Raw genomic sequence first — 27,305 nt, 5'->3', positions numbered from 1 at the left:
CCTCTACTGACAGTATGTGTTCCCATCCTTGGGTTCACTCGGTGCTGAATTCTACTCCCAACTGAATAGGCACTGAACTGATTTTCCTAGTTCACACTAGATATGATTGAGCTATTACTGATTGTACTGATTAACTGGACTGAACTGAGTTTTGTTGACTGACGGAATACAACTGAGATACGATAACTAACTGAGATTACTGAGATTACTGGACTGATACTGAATTTATTGAGTTTTTCCTGAGTCATATGACTTACTAAGTTCTACTGATCATGGCTTGACTGAGAGTAACATGTAAACTGATACTGGATCTAGGCACACAACTAAATTTTTTAGGTACAAGTACCCTTAGGACTCGATAGCATGAAACTGACACTTTTTGAACACATGACTATTGTCAAAATTTCACAATATAACCACTGAGGGATTTCATGAAGCATTTGTCATTCATAATCTAGTACATGGATAGGAATGCATATAAACATGCCATATTTTCATAACTTCTAATAGCATGAACATTTCATCAAACAACTACAATGCATAACAATTGTGTGGAGGTCATATTTGAACATAAGGGTAACATGAATTCATCATTAAGGTTCGATTGAGTCATAATTCACAAGTATTATTCTCTTAGGCATTTTATCAAACACCTAGTATGCATGACTTAGGGCTTAGGCATGATATCAAATTAATGAAATATGATTCCATAATTCAATTCAATTTTCATGAATTTTAACCCCATACTAGTGTAGTTTCATGAACAACACATAAAGATTTCAACTTGGGAATCATACATCAAGAACTACATGAACATAATCAATCCATAGCATAAATACCAAAATTCATAGTTTAAAACTTGATTCTTGGACTTCATGGACGAAAGGAATCCATGAATTAACACTATGCATACCTTGGATGGAAGATTCTTTAAAATTAATGGTAACATCTCTTGAATTTGAAGCTCCTATGAAAATCCTTGACTTGTTCTTGAGAGTATTTGAGAGAAACCATAATATTTTGGTGAAATAATGGATGAATCTCATGTTTTTTAACTTTTATAGGGGTGGAAAATTAACCTTTTTTCCCTTAAGGATGTGGTCATTTAATGACTAAAAACTGAGTGCCAAAGTTATAAGTGACGCGGTGCGTTGATGGATGAGACGCTATACTCGATGCGTCGCACCATGATCGCGTCGAGCCTAAAATTTTTTAGCTCTGGCAGCCTACACATATGTTGACCAACACGACTGGCGATGCAGCATGCTAAAATCACATTGGTCCACTTTTTTGGAACTCCAAACATGATCTAAACGTATTTTGAAAAATTCAAAACTTGTTCGAGAACACTTATTGATCTTCCTGATCATGAATTTATAAAAATATACACTTCAAGGATGTTAAGGTCGCATAATGAGATTGTTAACTTTCGAAGGCTAAAATAAACTAAGTCTAGAAGCTTAGTTAGGATTTTCTAAGTATGGGACCCCTTAAAATGCTTAAATGACTGAATTTAGCTTAAGAAATTTACGGGGTCTTATAATTAATGACTGAATTGCCTCTTCTTATAAGATTAATTTATGTCTGCCTAGTGTTAAAGCCATTGTGTTGAATGATAGTACATTATCTTGTAGTAGTTGTGTTGATCAGCTTGTGTGTGAAAATATTCCACCACTTGAAGATGTTTGTGATTTGGTTAATGAACCTCAAGTGAGTATGATGTTGAGTTTGTTGATCAAGTGAATAGGAGTGACCCTTTGAGCATGTCCTCTGGTGAAGAAACTCTTGCTTGTTTGTCTCATAGGGATAACTGTTCGTTTGACACATCTTTGATACTTGATAGTTTTCTTTTAAAGAGTGAACTTGCATGTTCTAATTCCTTTTCATGGAATGCTCTTTCTCTCTCTCATTACAATATCTTGTTCGAAGATGATGAAAACACTCCTTTTGAATTGCCTAGTAGCATGGAAAATATGGAGGATGTAGCTCATCTTGAGATCTACATTCTATATAACAACCCACTGTGGTGTGTTAATATTTTGCCTAAATATGGAAATCTCTTCTTGAAAGATGAAAGTACTCTCAAAGAAAAGGAATGTGAAGGATTTAAAGGTGATTTTTTTGTACCAATTACCTATTCATCTTTAAGTGTTCCGATCCTTGAACATGCCCTTGATAATGTTCTTGAGCGTCATAGTGAGCATGTTCTTTAGGACACCTTAGATGAAATCAATTTGTGTAATACCTTTTTTTACTCTCTATTTGCTTTTGATGATACTTATACTAGTATGGAGAGTATATCCGTTTGTTTAGGTTATACCTTTGGGGAAAAAGAGTGTTGTCTAGACTCGTGTCTATGGCTGCTCTATCGATTTAACCCCAATGATAAATTTAAATGTGGTGATGTTTATATATTCGACCTAGTACTTGGTCAAGATAAAAGGAAAGTCTTTCTTGGAGATTCATAATCCACATGATGGACGAACATTATGTAAGAGAAAGATCTCTAGCAAAGATAAGAGTTCTTTAAAGAAGGAAGAAATGAAAGGATCCAAGAGAGTTTACCATTGTGTCTTTCCACTCTTAACCAAGGTTTCACTACTTGTAGGTTAAGGAGAGAGTCTTCTCTTGAAACAACTTTGGATGAATTCTATTTATGTGATACCCTTCTTCAATACTTGTGTGAAAATGATGACCTCCTTCCCAAAGGTGGTATCATTCTTGAGAACCCAAGGACAATTGTGTCATTGTCATCTTTAGATGTTGCTTATATACATGCATCCTTGTTTGACACACTTGTGCTTAAGTTGTATGGATCACAACTTATGGATGCCAAGTTGATTAGTTATTTATGGAAGATCCCATGGATGTTAAAGACTTTTTGTCACCTTCATGGGGTTGGACAATTTGAAGTATATTGTTGGGCTCTTGAGAGTATGCTTAAATTTATTAATAAAGGGAAACAAACTTCTTGCAAGAACTACTTGTCTTGGATTGGTTTGTTACATAGTATATCCTCCATCCTCCCTAATAGCATGACTTCATTGTCGAAATCCCTTCCCTTGGGAAGTTTTGTGAAAGAAAAGAGTTACATGTGCTTAAATGTCTTGATTTCTTCCTTGTATGCATTATGTGCTAAGCCTTTTGAGTCAATGGCATTCCTATGGATAATATCACCTTGGATGATGCTTTTACACTTGATTCCTTTCTATACTATCTCTTTGTTTATTATGATATATATGTTAGTCTTGGATTTATTTTATGTAGAGATAAAGGAACTTATTGGTTGGTCCACTTGTTTGATTGACTATGTTATATGGGTTTTGTGGACTTTAAAACCAATTGAGAAACCACTGTTGATGTGGTCTCTTAAACAGGTAATAAAGCAATTGTGTCATGGCTTCTAAAGAGAAGGTACTCTTACCTTTTGGATTGTTTGATGCCATTATGACTTTTTTGCATTCCTTATCTCTTGATAATTCCTATATCCAACTACCTTGTACAATTTTCACTAAGTTCTTAAGGTTTAACACAAAGGATCCTTGGTTATATCTTAAGTATGTGAAACCTTGGCATGATTTATGATTGATTGTTCTAACCCTAACCATCATTCTATGAGGATGTTGTGTTTATTTCTTCTCACTTTAGTTTTTCAAGGTTTGGATTCGGGGTTGAATCTTTTTTTAAGAAGGGGAGGATTATATGAACCAATTGCCCATCAAACCTTTTGATCATATTATTATTCGAGGAAAACATGAGGGGACCAAGCTAAAGGATTCAAGAATACACTTGGAAGATCTTCTTTGAGCTCCTAAACTAATAATATCATGTATGGTTGATTGCTTGGGAGTGAAAGAAGAAACAAATAATAATCTGCCTAGAGGTGACGACTTAGTTGATAAGCCATCACCTTGTTGATGACTTGTCAAGATGCACCGCCTAGAGGTGATGACTTGGTTGATAATCCATCACCTTGTTAACGACTAAGGTGACGACTAAGACAATTTCTCAAATAAAAATTATCCCCTAAGGTTATTTTGGTAAATTCACCCATGGGTCACTTTTGTGCCTTGTAATATACTATAAATAATTACGTTTAGGGTTATTTTCTATTAGCTTAATTTTGATACTGAATGATTAATTTATGAAAACTCCATTGGGTGTTTTTGAGAGCTTGGAAAAGCAAATGTTGATCTTTGATTAGAAATATTGATTGTAAGGGAGATCTAATCCCCTTTGCGGTCATGTAAGAGTTAGGTGCTAGTTGGTAATCTTTAAGGGAGTTTTTAGGGTTTGAAATACCCTTCGATTGCCCTTTTGTTATCTTTTTTGTGTCTATATTTCTATTATTGTTATCCTATTCTTATATCATTACTTTTTTGCATTTAGATTCGAGTTCTCGTGGATTGTATTGTATCACTGAGCCACTTAATACTAGAAGGTTAGTCAGTAGGAGTGTTGTCTTGCACTAGTTGTAGTGTGGTGCCATAGGATTTAGTCGTAGATATTTGTCTTTGTTTTCATTTATTGTGTTTTGATTGATTATCGCACTACCCTGTGGTTGATTATTATTTTTATGGTAGATTCTGTACTGTTTCGTGTTGTCATATTATCTGCATTAGGGTCCTCTTCTTTTTATCTTGATTTGCTACACTTGAGTTGAAGGTCTTTCAAAAATAGCCTCTCTACCTCCCCGAGATTATGGTAAGGTCTGCGTACACTTTACCCTCCCCAGACCTCACTTATGTGATTTTACTGGGTGTTGTTGTTGTACTTTTAAAAAAATCATGGAGATGATTTTTCAAGCTTTTTTGTGTGACTGTTTAGAATTTATTCAGATTCACTTCCATATTATTTCTGTATAAAATGCTTGATATCAAAAACTAAGAAAGTTAAATGAGAATAGATAAGTCAAATAGCTCCATATGGAGTAGAGAGAAAAATAAGGCAATTACATCTGATATTCCAGGGAAAAACTTAGAAGAGGTTAAGCACCAATAAACCTTTTAGTGGATGGTGTTAAGATGGATCGAGTCTGGTTCTGTTCCTTTACCTGATTATAACTCTTCATCAGATAGTTCTACAAGGCATATTGGTGATGAAGTAATAGGAAAGGAATGGGAATTCATGAAACTTAAATGGTGAATTCGATTTCTGCATGCCAATTTCATGTATTGATTTTGCATCCAGATTCTAGCGAAATTATTTTCTTATAAATTTCTTATTTCAAAATGATAAAAGGAATATATTTTAAAAAATTTTAGGGGCTAGAGTATTTAATAGAAACTTTAGACATCAAAATGGAGGAGAGATATGCCATTGTAAAAAAAAGTTTGGAGGTAAATTTGAATTATTTAAAATTTCAGTGAAAGCCAAAATAGTTTAATCAAGTGATCCATTTCAGCTCCTGTATCCAGTATCCGCCCAAACTCTAAACCTTTAGTTATGAAGCTGCAAAACATAAGCCCTATTTTCTTTACTCAAAGTAAGTCACATTCGCTGGTAAATTTATTACTATTGGTAATATATGTTTATGTCTATCTAGGATATTTGTGTGTGTTGTTTATTTTTCGTGTTGTAAGAAATCTTTTGTGTGCTGCTTTAGGCAATTTTTTCTAGAGCAGAGGATCTATATGTTATAGCTATCCTTCGATTGGACAAATTGTCATAAGAGGATCATTTGGTCGTAGCAAGAGTCCTCTCTACCTCTGAGGTAGGTACATTCATCCTCCACAAACTTCACTTTGTGGGATTATACAGGTTATGGTGTTGTTGTAAGAAATTATGTGGTTAATAAAGATTTAAAGTTGAAGAACTATCATATATGAAACTGAGCACTAATTTTTCATGTTGTAACTCAAGTTGTGTATACAAAAATTTAACATTATAGCGGAAGAACTACAGTTAATTTCAAAACCTGGAAAATTTTTTAGGAAAAAAAAATAGAGCACAATAAGAAAGAAGGTAAGGGAAAGAAGAAGCAAAAAACTGTGCTATTTAGTGAAAAAAGAGTAAAAGTAGACAACAAAATGAAGAAGGTTTTTGAGAAGAGAGCAAGATACTATAACTCCAATGATAATAATAATGACGTGGAGCCTTCCTATGTAACCAGAGCTAAACCCACATCCTATGGTAAATAGAAGCCCAAATCATATGGTAAGGAGAAGCCTAAATCATATGGTAAAGAGAAATTCACATCATATCATAAAGTGAAGGATGATTTTGTAGAGGAGTGGGAGTATGAGAGAGAAGAGGATGGCGATGAGGAACTTGAGATATCTGAAGATGAAGATGAGGAAGGTCAGCCTAGAATTACTAAGTTCATTGATTGTTGTAATGCATTCAGATTGGCATTTAAGAAGATAATGAAGAAGTCTGCTTCTGATGATATATTCATGAGAAACCTGTGCTTTCTCCATCGTTTTTTTTGTCATCTGCTTTAATTCTATAAATTTAACATCAGACTAGTAATTCCATGTTTCAAAGAAAGCATAATCTCCTGTCTTTTTGTTCATTTTTTAGAAGTTACAAGGCTTCAAATAATTTTATTTTGTTTTGTTTCTTAATAGATGTCTGGGTTTGATGTTGAGATATTAATCTTCTATAAGTGTTTGGATTTGGTTTGGGATAAAACAAAGCATGTTCGGAGGAGAAACCTAGACAACTATGCAAAAAAATAACATTTTGTCTCTTCTTTTGCAAGAAAAGAAATGTTGTTTCCAAAGATGTGACAGACCCTTTCTACACTTTTTAATGCATGTATTCAATTAGTAGTATGTAAGCTGGATTCTGATGAACTTATAAGTTAGAAGCTCTTGAAGATCATAGTAGCAATAGATAGAAAGTGTTGGGATAAACTAATGGTAAATATGTGTGTTTGTTGAACCTAACTTGTAGGGGCTGTTTTATCAGTATACAAGAATCTTGTTGCAGAGAAGCTTGCTGAAGAAGTTGTAGAACGAAAGGTTAAGGGGGGGGGGGGGTCAAAAAAAGGAGAAACGCTTAGTAATTTTGTCCGATTTTATTTAATTGTTAAGTTTCTTAAATAAAATTTTCTCCTTTCTTAGTGTATTAATGGGTCTTGTTCTAAACTTTGACATTTGCGCAAAAGATAAGAGAAAAGGGACATGTGAAGCCTGAAAATTTCTTGGATTCCCATGAAAAGTCTCTAATAGAAGTTGCAACAAAGGGAGGTCATCAACTTTTATTTTTTGTTTTGGAGTTTATATTAGTGTTAAAAGTGTATTAATAAGCTTTCTATCATACCTTACTAACTTGGTTCTTAACTTTATGGGCATTGTTGGACTATTAGTTGTCAAGTTATTCAATGTTATAAGTTGCAGGACACATTTCAAACTTGATATGCTTCTATTTTATAAAACGTTTTCTGCTACTTTCAGCTAGCTCAAATTTGTCTGTATATGTGATGCAGGTTAACAAAGCACAACATGCTAAAAAAGGCTTAAATACTTCAAGGGCAAAAGACGAGAAAGGTAAGGGCAGAACACAGATACATAGATTATACATTTTTTGGGGCAATAAACTGTGAAATATTACCATACCAACCAAATAATATACACCTAAGGAACAGACAAATAGTCTAGACCTCTACAAGTAGGGGACAAGGCTCTCATGCCTCAAGTCAGGCAAAGCTATACATCTGAAAACAGTTACTGCCTAACATCCTAAATATTGTATCCATTGTTTACATCTAGTAGCTCTTTTTGTACATTTTCATTGGTCAATTCTTTCCTTAATCTCTATTTGAATCAGGTCTATCACCACATCCCTTGGTACAAACTAATTATGAAACTGCTTTTGATTTCTAGCTTTCCACGTGTGATATATTCTTGCACCCCAAATTATTGTGGATACTTCTTTGTGAAACTGCTTCCTCCTTCTACTCTTGTACCATTTTAATGTTTGCTTGACTGTAAAGTTTAATAATGGAATACCCGACCATTCTTGTTGTGCTTATTTTATATTTTTAGCCCAATTATATTCTGCGAACAAGTGTTGTTGTGTCTCCAGTTGGTCAGCATCACATAGAACACATTTAGTAATCTCTCCTGGTAGGCTAGCCATACGATAAACCTATGTCTTGGCATCATTATAGAGTTCCAAATTAAATCTTCCTCCTGGCTTTTGACTATATTCCAAGCATTGCATATAAGTTGTGAAATTGAATAGGTATCATTCATTGTCATCGTATAAGCTCCATTCTTGTACCAGTGCACCATATTTCCTTTGATAGAATTGAGTTTCCTCAAGTATGAGCTACTATCTATCAGAGAAATATGAGTCCGAATATTAGTGCACCCTTTATGTAAACCCCATGGACCCACTTAACCCATAATATATCCTTCTGCAAAGCTAACTATCAGATTAATTTCCCAACCGATGCAATGTTCCACTCCTTAATTCTCTTGATATTTAAACACCTATACATCTTAAACTTACATACTACCTCCAGGACACCAAAGCTACTTTTCTTTTATTAGTGGATCACCCCTACAAGTAGTTTCTACATAACCTGTCCACTTCCTTTAACATACTCTTGGGTAGGATAAAGACTATCCCCCAAAAATTATTTATTAAAAACAACACTGCCATAACTTGCAACCTGTCTGCATAAGACAGGGTCTTGGTGTACCCATTGATGATCTTACTAGTAATCTTCACTACTAGTACATGGTAGTCAACTCTATTCTATTTCTTCATAGAAAGAGGTAAGCCTAAATATTTAATAGGCAAAGTACCAATCATGAATCCAGTCAACTTAAGAAACCTTTACACTGTTTTATCCTTTACTCCAACACAAAAGAAATTAAACTTCCCAATACTAGCAACTAAACCAGTCACACTACTAAAATGGTGCAACACTTCCATGACTCTGATAATAGACTTCTTTTCTGCTTAGCAAAAAATTATTAAGTCATCGGCAAAAATTAAGTGAGTGAGTTTGGTACCTTTATTAAACACCCCAAATTCTGGCTTTTGGAAATTTCTCAAGCTTTAAGCTCACTACCTTACTTATGACTTGACCATACGAGTTATATGGTGTCTTGACAGGTCAGGTGACATTAGTTATGAGGTGTTCAGTGGATGATGGTTGGTTTTTTGTCTTGATTAAAACTTGGTGATATGAGTTGTTAGGGGTAATGAGGAGTCGTTAGAACAAACCGTAACCAAATGAGTAACTTAGTGGCTTGACTCTGCTTTGAGTACAAGTGGCTCACTAGGAGCCGTGAGCATAGGTTACGAGTTGTGAGATTGATACAAGTCAAATGGTCATCTTATCTTTTGATGACATCTTTAGAGGACATCACCTAGAAAATCAAGACGTGGTCACCTCGAGGACACATAGAAATGCATGGAGGACCCATTTTAAACATAAACAAGGCCATGCATGGAAGATTGCTTGGAGCATTGAATACTTGAGGACTCATGGATTTTGATAACACTTAATGGCTCATGGTTTGGTCACCTCATTAAGGGCATTTTGGTCACTTCACTTATCCCAAATACACTCCATGGCCACCTCACCCATTAAGGGTATTGTTTCCATTTTTGTCCTATTTTGTAATAATATAAATAGAACATTTTAGGTCTTTTCTCATTAGTTTATGGATGATGAAATATTGAATTATTGAAAGTCCTCTCTTATAGAGTAAAACACCTTAGTTTAGTCTTAGTTAGGGATTGGAATAGCCATTGTAGTTTAGGGCTTGGAAAAGCTAGCATTAACCTTTGCTTGGAAATGGTGGATCTTAAGGTGCATTGGTTCCCTTGGCGGTCACCGTAAGAGTGTGGCATTGATTATTACATTCATTAGGGGTTAGTGTTAAAATTCACCTCAAGAGTGTGGCGTTGATTATTACATTCATTAGGGGTTAGTGTTGAAATACACTTGGTTCTTAATCTTGTAATAATCTTTGCCTCACTATCTATCCTTTTCATTCTTTCAAACTTGTTGTGTTGTTCTTGTTCTCTACTCTCGGTTAGTGTTTGTTCTTGTTGGCCGAAATTATTACCCTTTTGTTGTTCATTTTATGTGTTGTTAATATAGTTTGGGTTGGATAAAATAGGTGTCAAACACCTTGTTATCTTCTCATTCTAGTATTATGTTGTGAATCCGAGAGAGGTCTCCAATCGGTCCAAGGATTTTAGTGACTTGTGGACTGTTTTAGAGTGTGTTTGTGAACTATTTTGAGTCACTTCATGAGTTTATTGTTTTTCTTGTATCATTTGGTATCAAAGCATTGATTGATCTTATTCCCACAAGATCAATCTTGGGCTTGTTAGTTGAAAAAACAAAAAAAAAGTGTTGAAATCTAAAAAATTAAAAAAGAAGCAAATCTATCCATTCTTGTGTTCTTGGCCTAATGTGTGTTCTTGTCTTGCCTTGACCGAGATTTTTACTTGTCTTGAGTGTTTCTAGTGTTAGTTCTATCCTTCACTAACACTTTGAGTCTAAATCTAAATTTGAGCATACATTGTTGATATTGTTGTGAACTTGAAAACTTGAAAGTGTTTTGAACGTTTTTGCTGTTGTGGCTTCATTTTGGCTGTGTGGTATTCACCTTGTTGTTGTTCTAGGATTGACCACGTGATTTTGTTGTTAATTGGTAGCGTAAGAACCATTTTTTGGAAGTTGTAGTTGTCTTGACCAAGTGTTGAAGATATTGTTATTGTGGAATTTGGAAGTGGCCGTGTGAAATTGTTGTTTTTCTTGAAGATTGTTGTTGTTGTTCTTAGTGGATGTTGTTGTTTTTCTTGGTGTTCATCACTACCTTCATATATTTTTGAAGATAAAGTGAACTTTAGATCCATAAAGGTGAAGGAAAAATACATGTGACTTGTTAGTCTTGAAAGGCACTACAACCACCAAAGACTTTATCAACCATTTCCCAACAACTTTCCATGATACAAGGGTCCATGTTTTAAGGAAAGTACTACAAAAGTCAAGTCTTGAAATTTGAAACTTGAAAAAAGGGCTCCAAGACTTATTCTTCCCTCCTGAAAACAAATTCCACCAATCCAAATTAAAAATGGGTCAAGACTTGGACTTTAAAAAATAAACTTGTAGAAACTGCAACCAATACGTGGCTGCCATGTCATCATTTTACTATTCACACAACTTTAATTAAGCTCAAATTTTAGATTCTTAGTTTCATTTTATTATTTCATTAGTTTCAGGTCTTGATTCTAGAATTAATTAACAACTAGTAATCACCTACTTAGTTGTAGATTAATTATTGAATCCATTTCTTTCGTGTTTTCATTATTTGTGTGCTTTTCTTATTTTTTAACTCGTATTAACTTTTTTGTTTCAAGTTCGTACGTAAATTTTGTTTTTGTGTCTTGAGTCGATCAAACAAGAACCCATTTAAGCCGCCAAGTAGAATTGGCATCCTATTGACTACAGAAGTATAAGCAACTTTCAATATTTACCACTTCAATTGTGAGAATCACAAAGATGAGTGTATACGAGTGTTGGTGAGGAGATTTTAATACTAATCTTGTATGTTCATTGTGTAGGTACAAAGGTGATATAAGGGGAATATGTCTTTGATAGCTGGGGATTATTGTGACTACAACATGGGAGACTATGATTGTAGTAAGGGGTTTTGTGGCTACGAAGTTGCGGGAGATTGCGGAGGCTATGAAAATAGCCATGATCAAAACTTTGGCAGATTTGAGGGACATGATTTTAGGGGAGAAAATGAGGAGAATGAAGTACCTAGTGCTTATAGTGAATTTGAAGATGATGTAGGACCTCGTGATGGTTCTTATGATGACGTTGGGGCATGTGAGGAGTCTTACACTCCCCACTCCGAACCTAGATTTGGAGTTAGGTATAACTCTTTCATTCGCAAAGCTTATGAGAGCTATGATGAGAGTGCACATGAGGAGTGTGAAGATTCATATTCTTCACCTTGTAGTACTTCTTATCAAGGTCAATATAGTATGACTGGTTATACTAGTTCAAGCGGAGGTTGTCCAACGAGAAGAAGAGAGGGTGTATCTCCAAAATCGAGGGGTACTTGTGTGCCTTATAATATTGATTCGAGAAGGAGAATACACTCCATAAAGGTAACCATTTGTGGGATACCGGGATGCCTTATTGTATTGAATGATAGGTACTATAAAAACTATATCCTTTCATCTATGGTCGACTACTTGGGGTTGTTTCGAGAGCCTTTACTTATTCCATACTCATTGGACGGGTTCAAGGATACCGAGAGGGTAAAAGTCATCTTCTCCCAATATGAATACCATGAGGAGGTGTGGTATGATATTCGTTCCTTGTCCTACGGTCATGTATACTTAGGTGTCGGTTGGTTTGCACGGCATCAAGTTCTTAACGTGTAAAATTGGCCTAATGTTGTAAGAGATCAATGAGGCAATTGCCTCATGACTTACTTGCTGCCCCAGCCGCAAACAAAAATGCCTACCTCCTCCAATCCAAATTATTATGAGAGATAAAAGATTAAGATGAGTAAGAGAGTGCAAGGTGGTAATCCAAAAGTGGAAAAAAGGAGAGGTTGTATAGATCTAAGTGAGGGGATTACCTCCAAACCATCTAACATTGGTTATTCTTCTATTTTTAAGGACATTTGTGTAGGTACCAACATGGCAAGCAAAGTCGAACAATAAAGAAAGAAAGTTACTGCCCAAGCTTGTGGAGGACCTTCACACCCCGGCAAAGAAGAACCTACTCAAGATCTTCAAGGTGATAATTGTGTGGCTAGTATCCCATTGAGTATGAGTTGTAGCTTACTTACTTGTGAGTCTAATGATTATTTTCCACTTGTGGATAATGTACATGTTGTGCGAGTGGATACACAAGTTTATCCTATAGATGACCAAATTGACTCTTTTCGTAAGGTTGATTTATAACCACCTAGTGTTGAAGCTATTTTGTTGAATAAAAGTACATCATCGTGTGAAAATTGTGTTGAACCATTTATTTGTAAAAATTGTCCACCACTTGAATATGTGTGTGATGTTCTTAATAGAACTCAAGTGAGTGAAGTACTTAAAATTATTGGCCCACAAGATGGGAGTGAACCCGAGAGCTGTTCTTGGGGTAATCTTATGTGTGAAAACTCCTTGAAACTTGACAATTGTCTTTTAAAGAGTGAAGAACTTACTTTTTCCAAATCTTCCCGTGGGTTATATCATGCTATCTTTAGGTATAATGTCTTATTTGAAGATGATATAATCACTCCTAATAAACCTAGTGGTGAAAATAATGGTATAGCTTGCCTTGGAAGCTATAGCCGATATGCTAACCCACTATAGTGTGACAACATTCCTCCTAGAGATGGAAATCTCGTTTTGAAAGATGAGAGTACTCTTAAGGGTAAGTAATGTGTAGTCCTTCTTGAAAACCCGAGGACAAAGGTGTTATTGACTCCTTGGGATAATGTTTCTAAATGCTCATCTTTGCTTGACACACTTATGCTTGAATTACGTGAATATCAAATTATGGATGCCAAATTGTTTATTTGTTTGAAGTAAGGAAAGTGTGTGTGCTTAAAAGGTTTGTATTTATCCGTGTATGCCTCTACACTTGACTCCTTCCTATACTACCTTTTTTCCTATGATGACATCCATACTAGTTTTGGATTTGTTTTATGTAGAGAGAGAAAATATATTGGTAAGTCCACTTGTGTGAGTAATAATGTTATATGGATCTCGTGGACTTTAGACCCAATTGAATCACCACCCTTGTCGTGGTTTCTTGAAGGGATAAAGGGGAAATAGTGTGTTGCGGCTCATGAGATCTTAATTCTACCTTTTGGACCAAGTAATTCCATTAGGACACTTGTAGCTTCTTTATCTCTTGGTGATTCCCGTAACCAAATCCTTTGTGCAACTTTCATTGAGTTTCAAATATTTAATTCAAAGGATCCTTGGTTATATTATAAATATGTGCAACCTTGACATGTTGAGATGATTTGTTTTGCTAACCCTAACCCTTATACCATGAGGAGTTTGTATTTGTTTGTTCTCTCTTTGGTTTTACAAGTTTTGAATTCGAGGTTGAATCCATTTCAATAAGGGGGGATAATACAAGTCAAATGGTCGTCTTATATTTTGATGAGATCTTTAGAGGCCAACGCCTAGAAAATCAAGATGTGGTCACCTCGAGGACACATGGACATGCATGGAGGACCTGTTTAGAGCACAAACAAGGTCATGAGTGGATGATTGCTTGGAGCATTGAAGACTTGAGGACTCACGAATTTGGATAACACTTAATGGCTCACGGTTTGGTCACCTCATTAAGGGCATTTTGGTTACTTCACTTGGCCCAAATGCACTCTATGGTCACCTCACCCATTAAGGGTATTGTTATCCTTTTTGTCTTGTCTTGTAATAATATAAATAGAACATTTTAGGTCTTTTCTCATTAATTTATGAATGATGAAATATTGAAACATTGAAAGTCCTCTCTTTGAGAGTAGAACACCCTAGTTTAGTCTTAGTTAGGGCTTGGAATAGCCATTGTAGTTTAGGGCTTGGAAAATTTAGTATTGACCTTTGCTTGGAAATAGTGGATCTTGAGGTGTGTTGGTTTCCGTGGTAGTCACTGTAAGAGTATGGTGTTGATTATTACATTCATTAGGGGTTAGTGTTAAAATACACTTGGTTCGTAATCATGTAATAATCTTTGTCTTACTATCTATCTTTTTCATTCTTTTAAACTTGTTGTGTTATTCTTGTTCTGTACTCTCAATTTGTGTTTGTTCTTGTTGGCCGAAATTGTTTCCTTCTTGTTATTCATTTTATGTGTTGTTAAGCTAGTTTGGGTTGGATGAAATAGGTGTCAAACACCTTATTATCTTCTCGTTCTAGTGTTGTGTTGTGAATCCGAGAGAGGTCTCTAATCGGTCCAAGGATCTTAGTGATTTATGGACTAATTTGGAGTGTTTGTGGACTATTTTGAGTCACTTCGTGAGTTTCTTATTTTTCTTGTACCAGAGGTGAAATCGCAGGTTGTCTAGTGTCTAACCTATGTGGGTACTATGTTGGTTACAACTAGATCCTATAAGTCGTTGGGTCAGATTACAAGTGGGATCATAGAGTCGTAAGGTGGCTAGTATATAAGTGTCCAACTCACTATATAGGATACGACTCAAGGCGACGAGTCATCTGATATGGTGATGAGTCAATGGGTCGACTCGTAACCAAAGATAGCTTTTTCCAGCTTTTATACTGAGGGTATTCTGGATATTTTCCACTTTAAGTCCCTTTGATACCACGACTTAAAATATTTCTTGGGACTTTATTAACATCATTCCCAATAAAACACTCTCAAAATCTCTGTTCAAGCTAAGGCTAGGGTTTCAAAGAAAGTGGTTATCTAGGGTGCAATCTCTTCCAAATTTCTTGGTATTTCAGGCACATTACTCCTCCCTCATTGTTATTTTACTTAAAATACATGTTTTATGTATGTATTCTATAGTATTGTTATGGTTTTGAAATAAAGGTTGGGGTTCTTTGAATGCTTAATGTTGAATGATGTTTTCTCATGGTTTAATTATGGTTTTCCATGTTTAAAATATGGTATTGAACATGTGGGTGCATGGGTATGGTGGTGGAACTTGATAATGGTAACTTTCTCTAAACTTATGACTTTTGAGATAATTAAATGGTTCTGGATTATTTGAAAAACTTTGTGGGGTACACGGGAATCCCTCAAGTGATTATATAGTGAAAACCTTATGGGATACACGAAATCCCCTAAGTGATTTTAATAATGGAGTCTGTGGGGTACTTAGGAATTTCCTAAGTGTTGGCTAATGACATTTCATGCAAGCTATAATAGGTATAAAGATACCACTTTATAATTCCTTAACGATTGACTCCTGGAATTGGTGGTTTGATTATGTGCTAAACGTTTTAATTGGGCGATAATATGGGTTATGATAGCTAGCCGTGAAAGTGTGACTATGAAGAACGGACACTGGAAACTCATGTTTGCCGACATGAGAGTTGGTCTTAGTGACCTTATGCTTGTGGGGTACATGGGAATCCCTCTAAGTCTATACATGTATATATGTATTATGGAGGGCGAAGGGCACACGAGAATCCTTAGCCTTCTATGATATCTCCGGTTCATGCGGCTACACATACTGAGGTCCGTTCAGAGGGTAACACTAGACCCTTATAGCCTGTGGGTAGACTTATGATAGTAAAGCTACACAACTCAGGTTAAGGGTTTAATTGCATGCTAAACCTTGTTTCTTATCCTGATATGGTTTATATATATATATATATGGTATTGCATATAGTTATTTGACTTGGTTTTTAATTGATGGCATTATTTTATCTTTATCCCTGAGTTACATGCTAGCGTTCACTCTGCTAACCATTTTTGAGCACTTTATCCCCACGCGATGCAGGAATCAGCCATACTTTCACTCCTCCTGCTCAGTGACTTGGTGATTCGGGGATAGTTATTGAGTCAGACTGAAGTGATAAGCATCCATACTCTGAAAGACCGTATTTCATACTATGGGCTTCTTTATATTATTTTTATTTCTTTGGTTTTGGTTTTGGCTATGGTCGAGGGCATGTCCTAACTCAATAATCTTTGAATCTGGTTAGAGTCTTTGTTGGACTACTATGAACATGAGCGGTGTCGGTATTAGTATTAGCGTTGGTATTGGTATTGGTATTGGCACTAGGATTGGTATTGGTGGTTAATTGATGGTAGCTTTCAGTTTTGATTTTAGACTTATTATCATGTCTTTAATTCAGTATTATCTTATCTTATTATATGTTCAAAATTCATCCGACATAGGGTATAGGGCGGTTAATGGTTTGGGTATTAGAGGTGGTCTTCGGTCCTGGTTGGACTTGAGATACCCGACATGACTAGGCCCTAGTTCGAATCATGTCATTTTACACATAGGATGAAATTGAAAATCTGGTAACTCACTCATTTGCTTTAAACATCTTAAGAGGTACTCCATTACTAGGACAAACAAAAGAGGGAACATTGGATCCCCCTACCTTAGTCCTCTTCTCCCTTCAAAATATCCATATATTTAACCATTTACCCTTACTGTGAACTTAGTAGAAGATACACATGTCATTACCATACTTAACAAATGACACTGGAAATAGATAACCTGCAAGTGCATCTTGAATGAAGTCCCAACTCACCATATTATATGCCTTCTGAATGTCTATTTTCATGAGACATGTTGGAGATGTTTTTCTATTGTAGTGTCTTAGGAGGTCATGTCAAATAAGAACATTGTGGACCAGAGATCTCCCCTCTACAAATGTTTCCTAGTTTTCAGCCACAAGGAACAAGACGACTTTCCTCAACTAACACATATCATATTTGAGATGCATTTATATATCACATTACAACATGAGATAGGCCTAAATTGGCAAGTGTTTCAAGGAACATTATCTTAGGAATCAAACAAATCATTATTGCATTTAACTATTTCAAAAGTTTTCCTGTATGAAATAATTCCAGCACTACTTATGCAATATCCTTGCCTATCACTCCCCAGGCAGCTTACCGTACGGCCCTGGGCTCTTATTCTTATCAATATTAAACATGGCCTGCTTCACATCATTTTAAGAATAAGGTCTAATCAATTCTAACTGCTCAGCTATACTCAACATTTTACCATTCTCCACAAAACTGGCAAATGCTTTGGTTCTTTGTTTTTTCTTCCTACCCAGCAAATCAGTATAATAGTCAACCATTATTCCTACAATTACTTCTTGTTCATGATGCATCACCCCATGCTTTTCCTCCAATTGAGTGATGGATTGTTGTAATCTTTTGTGCTTAATAATTGAGAAAAAAATACCAATTTAATCCAACTTGCTTTACTCCTTTGTCGCAAAAAGATTTCTACCATGTATGAAGATTGCCTAAACTTAGGTATTTCTCTTTCTTATCTCTCTGTAAATTCCTATCTGTTGGTTGTGACTGTAAGGCAAATTGAGCTTTCTCAAGTTCTTCTCTGTCTACATTAGCCTCCTCTATTATATCTCTAAAAAATTATTTGTTCAATGATTAAAAAAATTTTCCAGCAATTTCATCTTTCTTACTATTTGGAACATAAGAGAACTTTCTTCTTGCTTCTTCTAGATATTCTCCACTATAGGAATAAAGTTTTGGTGCTTAGACCATGTATTGCAATACTTAACGACTCGTGTTCTTGAATTCACTAAAGTTTTTAGCTCCAAATGAATAAGGCTGAGATCACTCACCCCCTCTAGCAAGAACTTGATTGTATAACCCGGCATGGCATCAATCTACTTTTTATTAACCAGTGCCCAGTCGATCTTGGACCAAATCCTACTCTCTCCTTGCTTATCATTCTATGTATATCTACTTCCACAATATGGAAGTTCCAATAAGCTATAGTTTACTACACACTCATAAAAGTCTTTTATCTCTCCCATAGTAACAGGGTTACCTCATATTCTATCATTCTGATGTAGCACTAAATTGAAATTACCAGTGAACAATCATGGTATTTGTCTCCCCTAATTCTCTACACTTAAGTAACTCCATAATGCTCTTCTCTCCTCTCTGCATTCTGTCCACAAATGACTATTATTTAAATCTTGTTTGACCACAAATGTTCCATACCTTACAAGTCACGGCCTGATCTTACTAACAATATTTATTTGAAAGTAATTGGGCCTCTAAGTAAGCCAAATTCTCTCAATTATAATGATTCTCCGAATTTGTAACGTAGTCCTAACCAGGGAACATATTTTGAGTGACTCTTTCTAATCTAACAACCTTTATTTTTGTTTCCACCATACCAATTATTCCTACATTTAGCTTATTACGAAGGAGCTTCACCTCCGTATGCTTATTCGGCCCATTAAGGCCTCTCACAATCCATATTATATAGCTATCCATTTAGACTCTTAATTTTTTGATTAAAAAATAATTGTTTCTCAAAAGAAACTGTGAACTTTGCACATGTTGTTTTACCGTTCACATGATAAAAGTAAGAATGGAATCAACTGCAAATTTTCATCGTTTAAACTACAAGTAATAGCAAATTATTGATAATTCAATTAGGATTAGTGTGGAAAAAATTAGCCTTAAGAGTTGTTATTCTTTGTCCAATACAATAACTTCTATTTTCTGATATATAGCAATAAAGAAGCAACGAAGAGGAGTCTTTTTCTCAAAATTGGGAAAGACACCATCACACAGTGGTCTCAAAGGTCAAATCTTTTTCTCTCTCTTAGAATTATGATCAATCTGGAAAATTTTTCTCATAATTTTGTAACATCTTTTCGTATAGTAATCTTGTCTTGGGCTCGTTTTCCTTTGGTTTTTGAGTTGGGTATTGGAAAAAAGTATTTTCATGTCGTCTCTAGTAGATTTTTTATTTAGTTTTTATATTATGCTTCCATTGTTACATTTGCTTCACACTTGGATAAGTTTCTGATAAATGAATGGTACATAAAAAAATGTGATATATTGTGCCGCTTTACTACAATAACCAATCATTTGTGAGTATAAGGAAGAAACAGCTGGAACATGGAGGAGTTGATATTTTTCAAGCGCTTGTCCAAAAAAAACATTTTCAAGATTCATAGATGCATGCCAGTCATTTTTATTCAGGTTGTCGCCCTTTTCCCTTAATTATGTACTTTAATTTTATGCAGGCCGGTGCATCTAATTTTTTGAATAATGAAGGTCCCTTGTGGGCTCCTCAATGTGATGATTACATGCTAACTAATCCCAAGTTAAAGAACTAGGATAAGAATCCGGTAAGGATAACATACTCCTAAAATTCTGATTAACCAGATACCATGATACATGACATAGGAGAAACTGCTCTTTATCAATTATTATATATTGTATTAAAAGGGGGGTTCCAATATTCTTTTCAAAAAAAGAGGGGGGGGAGGACATATTAATTATACAGTGAAGTGTTCCCCTAGACTCAAAACTTCACAATCCGTATTAGTTAATAATCCTAGTGATTGGATCTCAATTCAGTAAGGATAATCTCCCTCTTTTTCATCAATGTCAAATGATGTTCATGCAGGACACAACTATTGCAGACGATGGTAGAATATCAGCTAATTCAGATTCATCTGATGATGAATACGTCCAGTGAAAATTTGATGTTCAAACTATCTGCTTCAAGAATATTGGGATTCAAAACACTTATCTTTAATGCAAGGAAGTAGAATCCCTAGGCATATTCCAACTAATGCTGGAGCAACTTTCTGATTATACATAGATCCTCCTGTAGTTAACTGATGCGGTTTTGTTATTAAAGAGAGCTTTTAAAACTAGATTCTTTAATCCTTTTTAAGATATGAGTTTTTAGATGTTATTTTTGAGCTCTCTTCATTTTTTATCCATTCTTCTGCTAATATGGATATAAACTAGTGTTTGAAATATCCCAGTATTACCCTAGGTTGATTTTAGGATTGTGAAATCATGTCGCATAGCCTTGTGTTCTCAAGATAATTTTACCAGAGATAATTTAGCTTTAGAATTGGTTTAATCTTGTTACAACCAAAAATCTGAATATTTATCTACCATTTTCTTTTTCCAATAACAAAATTATCATTTGCGAAATAGATTTAATTTGGAAATGTAGACCCCAATTCAATCTCCACCAATATCCTGGCAAAATTCAAACCTTGTTTCCTTTTAGTGTTTTGATAAGCCATTAAAGGCTTACCAATAAAGTTTCCGATCTTACTGAGACCTGGTAAACTCCAGTACTTGAAGTCCAATTCTAGTAGCTTGACCCATATTAGAACAACGTTCAGTTCCTCCTTGTGAATTTCAAGTCTGGTGACCAAGCTTTGACAATAAATGGTTTATTGTCAAAGTAGTAGATGCTTCCTTCCAATACCTCATCCCTACCATCTATTGAATCAACTCTGACAACTTTTATCATAGCCACCTTATTTATCCCATACTTATCCCATTGCCTTTCCATAAATCAATTAATTATAGAGAATTGGGGTGGGGGTATCCCAATACATAATATACAACTGCAGAACTCCAGTATTCTATTTCAGAGACGATATTAGTTACCTCAATCTCCATTATCTCCTACTCTTCTTGCTTCATCGGAGTAATGTAGTCCAATTTAAACTATTAGACAATTTGGATATATTGAAATTCTCCCAAATTAAAGGTTGTTTCGATTCCACCTCCATTTTCTCTTCAACTTCATCCACCCAGGCTTTCGAACCATTAGCATAGGGTTTCCCCAATATCAAGATTAAGACAGCTTTAGACCAATGTTTCTCTACGCTTGCACTTTTCTTCTTTCCTTAGCCTACTGAACTTGTTCCTTTCGAGCTAATTACTTCTCACAGGCTTGATTTGTTATTTCAGGTACACAATCTATATGTTTATACAAACACTTCAACACGAGTTCAAGATTATTTAAAGAACATCTATGAAGTTTTAACACCTTCAACACAAGTTCAACATGAACTATCAAAGAATTATGTTATTTTAATGAAACACAAATAAGTAAAAGTAGAGTCGAGTCCTTCAATTTCACAAAGTGTCCTTAAGGAATTAATTCCCCTCAAGTACCCGAGGTTGTAGAATTTTTCATCCCAGGATAAAATGGCTCACAATTAGAATGTAATGGTACCTCAAACCTTTTGATTCTTCGAACACACTAAACGGCAGATGATCGCAAGGAGTTTTTAGAATCAGAAGAGTATTTTTTCAGCCTGAAATTTTTTTGTACTACCTAAGGAAAAAGTGCAGGTATTTATAGCCATCAAGTGCTCCTTCGGAAAGAAAGTGGTTTATAAAAAAGGTGTATCACTTCAGAACAGTCATTTCTGTCTATTCTGAAATAATGTACCTCTTCTGAACAATCACATCCGACCGAACAGTCACCCCTTTTTTAAAAGTGTGTCATTTCCTCGAAGGGTTGCATCCCTTTTGAGTTACGTTTCTGCATTTCTGCATGCATGTTTAGGGAGAAAATATTTTTCATTGTATTTTTTGGATTAAAAATTTTCACTTGGTTTTCAAGTTTCAAATCAACTTTGTCTAAAAAATTAATCTTATCGATCGATTCAAATTCAAATTCGAAGCCGAAGCTGAGCTGAGCGACGACGACGATGACGCAAGGCACCTTTTGGTTCTTGCCTCACTATCCACTTAATGGAGTATTTCTTAATAAAAACACAATAAAGTTGCTTTCTCCGACCAATGTGGGAGAAGTATACTTTCTTTCAGTGAGTACACTTTCCTTTTAAGTGTGAGCTCACTTTTTCTCCAAGAATTCCCTCTATTTTCCATTCACACATCCTATTGAACCAAACAATCCCCCACATGAATGAGAAATGTCTATTTTTTATAAAACTTTACGGACAAGTATGTGATCAGCAAGCAAAGACTGATTGCATTTGGAAAGTGGGGTTCCCTTTGAACTTTCCGTAGTGAACATGCATCAGATGCACTTGGTCAATCGATAGATTTGATATCTTTAAACTGAAAAGTTTTAATGTACACCTAGAAAATACATTTTATACAACCATCCTTTTATCATTTATGGTTCTCACGGTTTTATTCATTTCATCCATAAATACTTCCTAGTTTTATAATAGCTTAGAGAATTGGTCTTTACTAACATTCTCCTTGAAGCGGCTTCCACTTCACCCTCACATAGATGATTTCTAAACATTCAATCCTATAGATTAAACTATTTGGTCAAATCTGCCAAATTTAGATAATTATTAAAAGGATTCACCCCATAAGCCTAATCCTTGTTTACTAAACATTGTCTACATCATGAAATGGGTTGGGTATATTGACAATGTTGAACCTGTCAGTCACAATGTTATTTGATCTTTTTGAACCTAGCTCTTGGGATCTCCAATTTTCTAGTTTGAGTTACCACCATGCTGTCTTGTCCTAGGCCGTATACCCATTCCCTTTGATGTTCTCTCAACTCCTTCTCTAGATAGAGGCCCTTTATAAGTGGATCCGACACATTATCATTTGACTTCACATAGTCAACAAGATAATTCCACTAAAGAGAAGTTGTCTAACGATATTATGTCTTTATTTTATATGATGAGATTTACCATTATACATTATGCTCACTGCCCTGCCTATCGTCATTTGGCTATCACAGTGTATACATACTGATGTCAATGGTTTAGGCCAATAACAAATATCTTCCAAGAAATTTCAGAGTCATTCAGCATCTTCATCTGTTTTATCTAATGCAATAAATTCAGATTTCATTATAGAGTGAGCAATACATGTCTGTTTAGATGATTTGTACGAGACTGCTCCTCCACCTATAGTAAATACATATCCACTCATGGATTTAACTTCGTTCGATCCGATGATCCAATTTGCATCACTATATCCTTCAATTACCGTGTGATATTTATTATAATGCAAAGCATAGTCTTGAGTGTATTTAAGATATCCTAAAACTATTTTCATTGCCATCCAATGAGTTTTATTGGGATTAATCGTGTACCGGCTCAACTTACTAATAGTACATGTTATGGCTGGTTATGTACAATTCATGATATACATTAAATATCCCAACACTCTAGCGTAATCCAGCTGTAAGTCACTTTCACCTTCATTCTTTTGAAGTGCAAAGCTCACGTCCAATGGAGTCTTGGCAATACTGAAATCCAAATAGTTGAACTTGACAAGTACCTTTTTGACGTAATAAAATTGTGACAATTCCAACCCTTGTGGAGTTTTATGGATTCTTATTCCTAAGATCACATCCGCAACTCCAAGGTCTTTCCAATCAAATTTTCTCTCAAGCATTCATTTCGTAGCATTTATATCAGAAATATCTCTACTGATGATCAACATATTATCCACATACAAACAAACAATGACCTTGTTATTTGGAGTGTCTTTAATATAAACACATTTATCACATTCATTTATCTTAAACTCGTTTGCCAACATGGTTTGATCAAACGTCGCATGGCACTGTTTAGGTGCTTGTTTTAATCCATAAAGTGACTTAACTAGTTTGCACACCTTGTTTTCTTTACCAGGAACCACACAACCCTCGGGTTGTTCCATGTAAATTTCTTCCTCCGATTCTCCCTTTAGGAATGTTGTGTTCACATCCATTTGATGGATTTCAAGACCATATACCACCTCCAATGCAATTAACATCCGAATTGATGTTATTCTTATTACAGTCGAGTATGTATCAAAGTAATCAAGGCCTTCTTTTTTTAAGTCTTTCGCTACAAGTCTTGCCTTGTATTTGTCAATAGTATCATCTGCTTTCATTTTTCTTTTAAAGATCCATTTAGAACCTAAAGTTTTATTACCCGGAGGAAGATCAACCAACTCTACAGTATGGTTGGTCAAGGTTGATTCAATTTCACTATTGATTGCCTCTTTCCAAAAGGATGAGTCAGAAGACGACATCGCTTTTTTAAATGTTTAAGGCTTATTTTCTAAGAGAAATGTTACAAAATTCGATCCAAACAAAGTTGACATTCTTTGACGTGTACTACGTCTTAGATTCTCATCATTATGTACATCCTCGCTTGGTTTATCTTGAGGTCGTTTAGTCCCTCCACTAGACAGTTCATGTCTAGTTTTATACAGATAAATGTGTTCAAAGAACTCTACATTATCTGATTCAAATATCATATTTTCATTAATGTCCATATGTTCGGATTTATAAATTAAACACCGACATTCTTTACTATTTTTAGCATATCCTATGAACATGCAGTCCACTGTCTTAGCTCCTATCTTCACCCTTTTAGGCATAGGAACTTAGAATTTCCCTAGACACCCCTATACTTTGTAATATTTCAAGTTAGGTTTCCTTCCTTTTCATTTTTGTATGGAATTGATAGTGTCTTACCGTGGGGCACTTTATTGAGTATTCAGTTAGCTGTAAGGATAGCTCCCCCTATAAGTTTTGTGATAATTCTGAACTTATAAGTAAGGCATTCATTATTTTCTTTAAGGTTCAGTTTTTTCTTTCTACAATTTTATTATATTGAGGTGAATACGAGGCTGTAGTTTGGGGCAATTTCATTTTCTACATAAATTTCTGCAAAGGGAGATTCATATTCTCCACCCTTATCACTTCTTATTGTTTTGATCTTTTTCTCTAACTGATTTTCAACTTCTATTTTATATTGCATAAACGCATCTATTGTTTTATCCTTACTATTTAGCAAATAGACATAACAGTATCTAGTGTAATCATTAATAAAAGTTATAAAATACTTTTTTCCACTACGAGATGGTGTTGACTTCATATCACAAATGTCAGTATAGATTAATTCCAAGGGGTTGAAATTCCTTTTAACGGACTTATATGGATGCTTAACATACTTTCATTCCATACACATTTGAAATTTTGATTTATTGCACTCAAATTTTGGCAATATTTCTAAGTTAATCAATTTTTGGAAGCTTTGTGATTGACATATCCTAATCGTTCATGCCCCAATTCATTAGATGCAAGCAAGTAAGAACATAACTTTTATTGATTTCAACTGTCATTACATTCATCTTAAATAGGCTCTCAGTAAGGTAGCCTTTTCCAACGTACACTTCTCATTTACTAAGTACAATCTTTCCTAAAACAAATACACACTTAAATCCATTTTTGTCAAGAAGTGATACGGAAATCAAGTTCTTTCTTAACTCCGGCACATAAAGGACATTGTTGAGAGTCAACACTTTGCCTGATGTCATTTTCAAGTAGAATTTTCTTGTCCCTTCAACTTTTTCAATTGCGAAGTTTGTCATATAGATTTTCTCTTCACCTTGAGCCAGAGAAAAAGCAGCAAACAACTCTTTATTGGCACAAACGTGACGGGTGGCACCGAAATCCATCCACCATTCTTGAGAATTTTCCACCAAGTTACATTCAGAAAGCATGGCACATAGATCGTCTATTTCATTCTTAGATTCAGCCATATTCGCTTGGTCCTTCTTTTTTCCTTTCTTTGAGGCACGACAATCTGTTGACTTGTGTTCAATCTTATCAAAATTAAAGCATTTTTCCTTGAATTTCTTCTTAGGTTGATTGCTTTGTTGTTCGGCTTTCTTTCGCTTCTTTGATTTGTTGGGGTCGTCTTCTACAATATTAGCTTCACTCATTACAAAATTTCTTTTCGACCTCTTCCCTGTGACTTCGTTGTCTTCCTTAATGCACAACCCCACAATGAGGTCTTCGACTGTCATCTCCTTTCATTTGTGTTTCAAGTAATTTATGAAGTTCTTCCACAAATGTGGCAACTTCTCTATTATTGCAGCAACTTGAAAGACCTCGTTCACAACTTAACCTACAATAAAGTTTATGTGATCATTAAGAACATTTTTAACATGGTCAAATAAGGTATTCACTATATTCATACCTTCAGCAAGGAGATCGTGGATGATAACTTGTAATTCCTGTACTTGAGATATAACAGTCTTACTGTCAATCCTTTCGTCTTCAAGGAATCTTATAACAAAGAACTTCTTAGTTCCAACATCCCCAGTCATATATTTCTTTTCCAGCACATTCCACAACTTTTTTGATGTATTCATTCCGCTGTAAATGTTGTATAAGTAGTCTTGGAGGCCACATAGGATATAATTCCTACATAGGAAATCAGAATGTTTCCATGCCTCTACTACAATGAACCGCTCCTTGTCCAAAGTTTCTTCGAACAATTCTGGAGCATTTTCAGATATAAATCTTTGAAGACACAAGGTTGTCAGATAGAAGAACATCTTTTATTGCCAGTGCTTAAAATCTATTCCAGAAAATCTGAGCTTTTTCGTTAGTACCATAGTGGGTGGAGCAGTTGTGCGACTAGTTGTAGCAACATTCGTTTCTGCCACATTTGTCACACCATCAGTTACTTGACCATCAGTGGTCATCTTTTCTGTCACAAAAAGACAGACAACTTTAGTATATCAAGATACTAATTACAAGTTTGGAGTAACTTTAAACAACACTTGTTTCTAGTTTAACGATGAAGTTTTTATGTCTTTCAATCGTTAACCGAATGACCTTTAATTTCTGATGAAGTTCTTATTTCTTCAAATCACTTTTTAAGTTCAAACAGACTAGAAAGTATAAAGCTTTAATCTCCAGAAACCAAACAATACAGATTACGAAGATCAATTCCTTAAGATTGTTGTTTCAGATACACAATCTGTATGTTTACACAAATACTTCAACACAAAGTACAAGATTATTTCAAGATCACCTATGAAGTTTTAACACCTTCAACATAAGTTCAATATGAACTATTAAAGAAGTATGTTATTTTTT

The 27,305-nt window shown here is 35.0% G+C and overlaps 1 pseudogene; it reads left to right on the top strand.

Annotated features, from left to right (window-relative positions):
• Positions 1-1,763: 1,763 nt before the first annotated feature.
• On the top strand, positions 1,764-20,141 carry LOC107846518 (annotated as a pseudogene).
• The last annotated feature ends 7,164 nt before the right edge of the window (positions 20,142-27,305 follow it).

Source organism: Capsicum annuum, chromosome 11 (assembly GCF_002878395.1).
Source record: "Capsicum annuum cultivar UCD-10X-F1 chromosome 11, UCD10Xv1.1, whole genome shotgun sequence".
In the NCBI taxonomy this organism is placed as follows: domain Eukaryota; kingdom Viridiplantae; phylum Streptophyta; class Magnoliopsida; order Solanales; family Solanaceae; genus Capsicum; species Capsicum annuum.
This window is presented reverse-complemented; position numbering and strand designations above follow the sequence as displayed.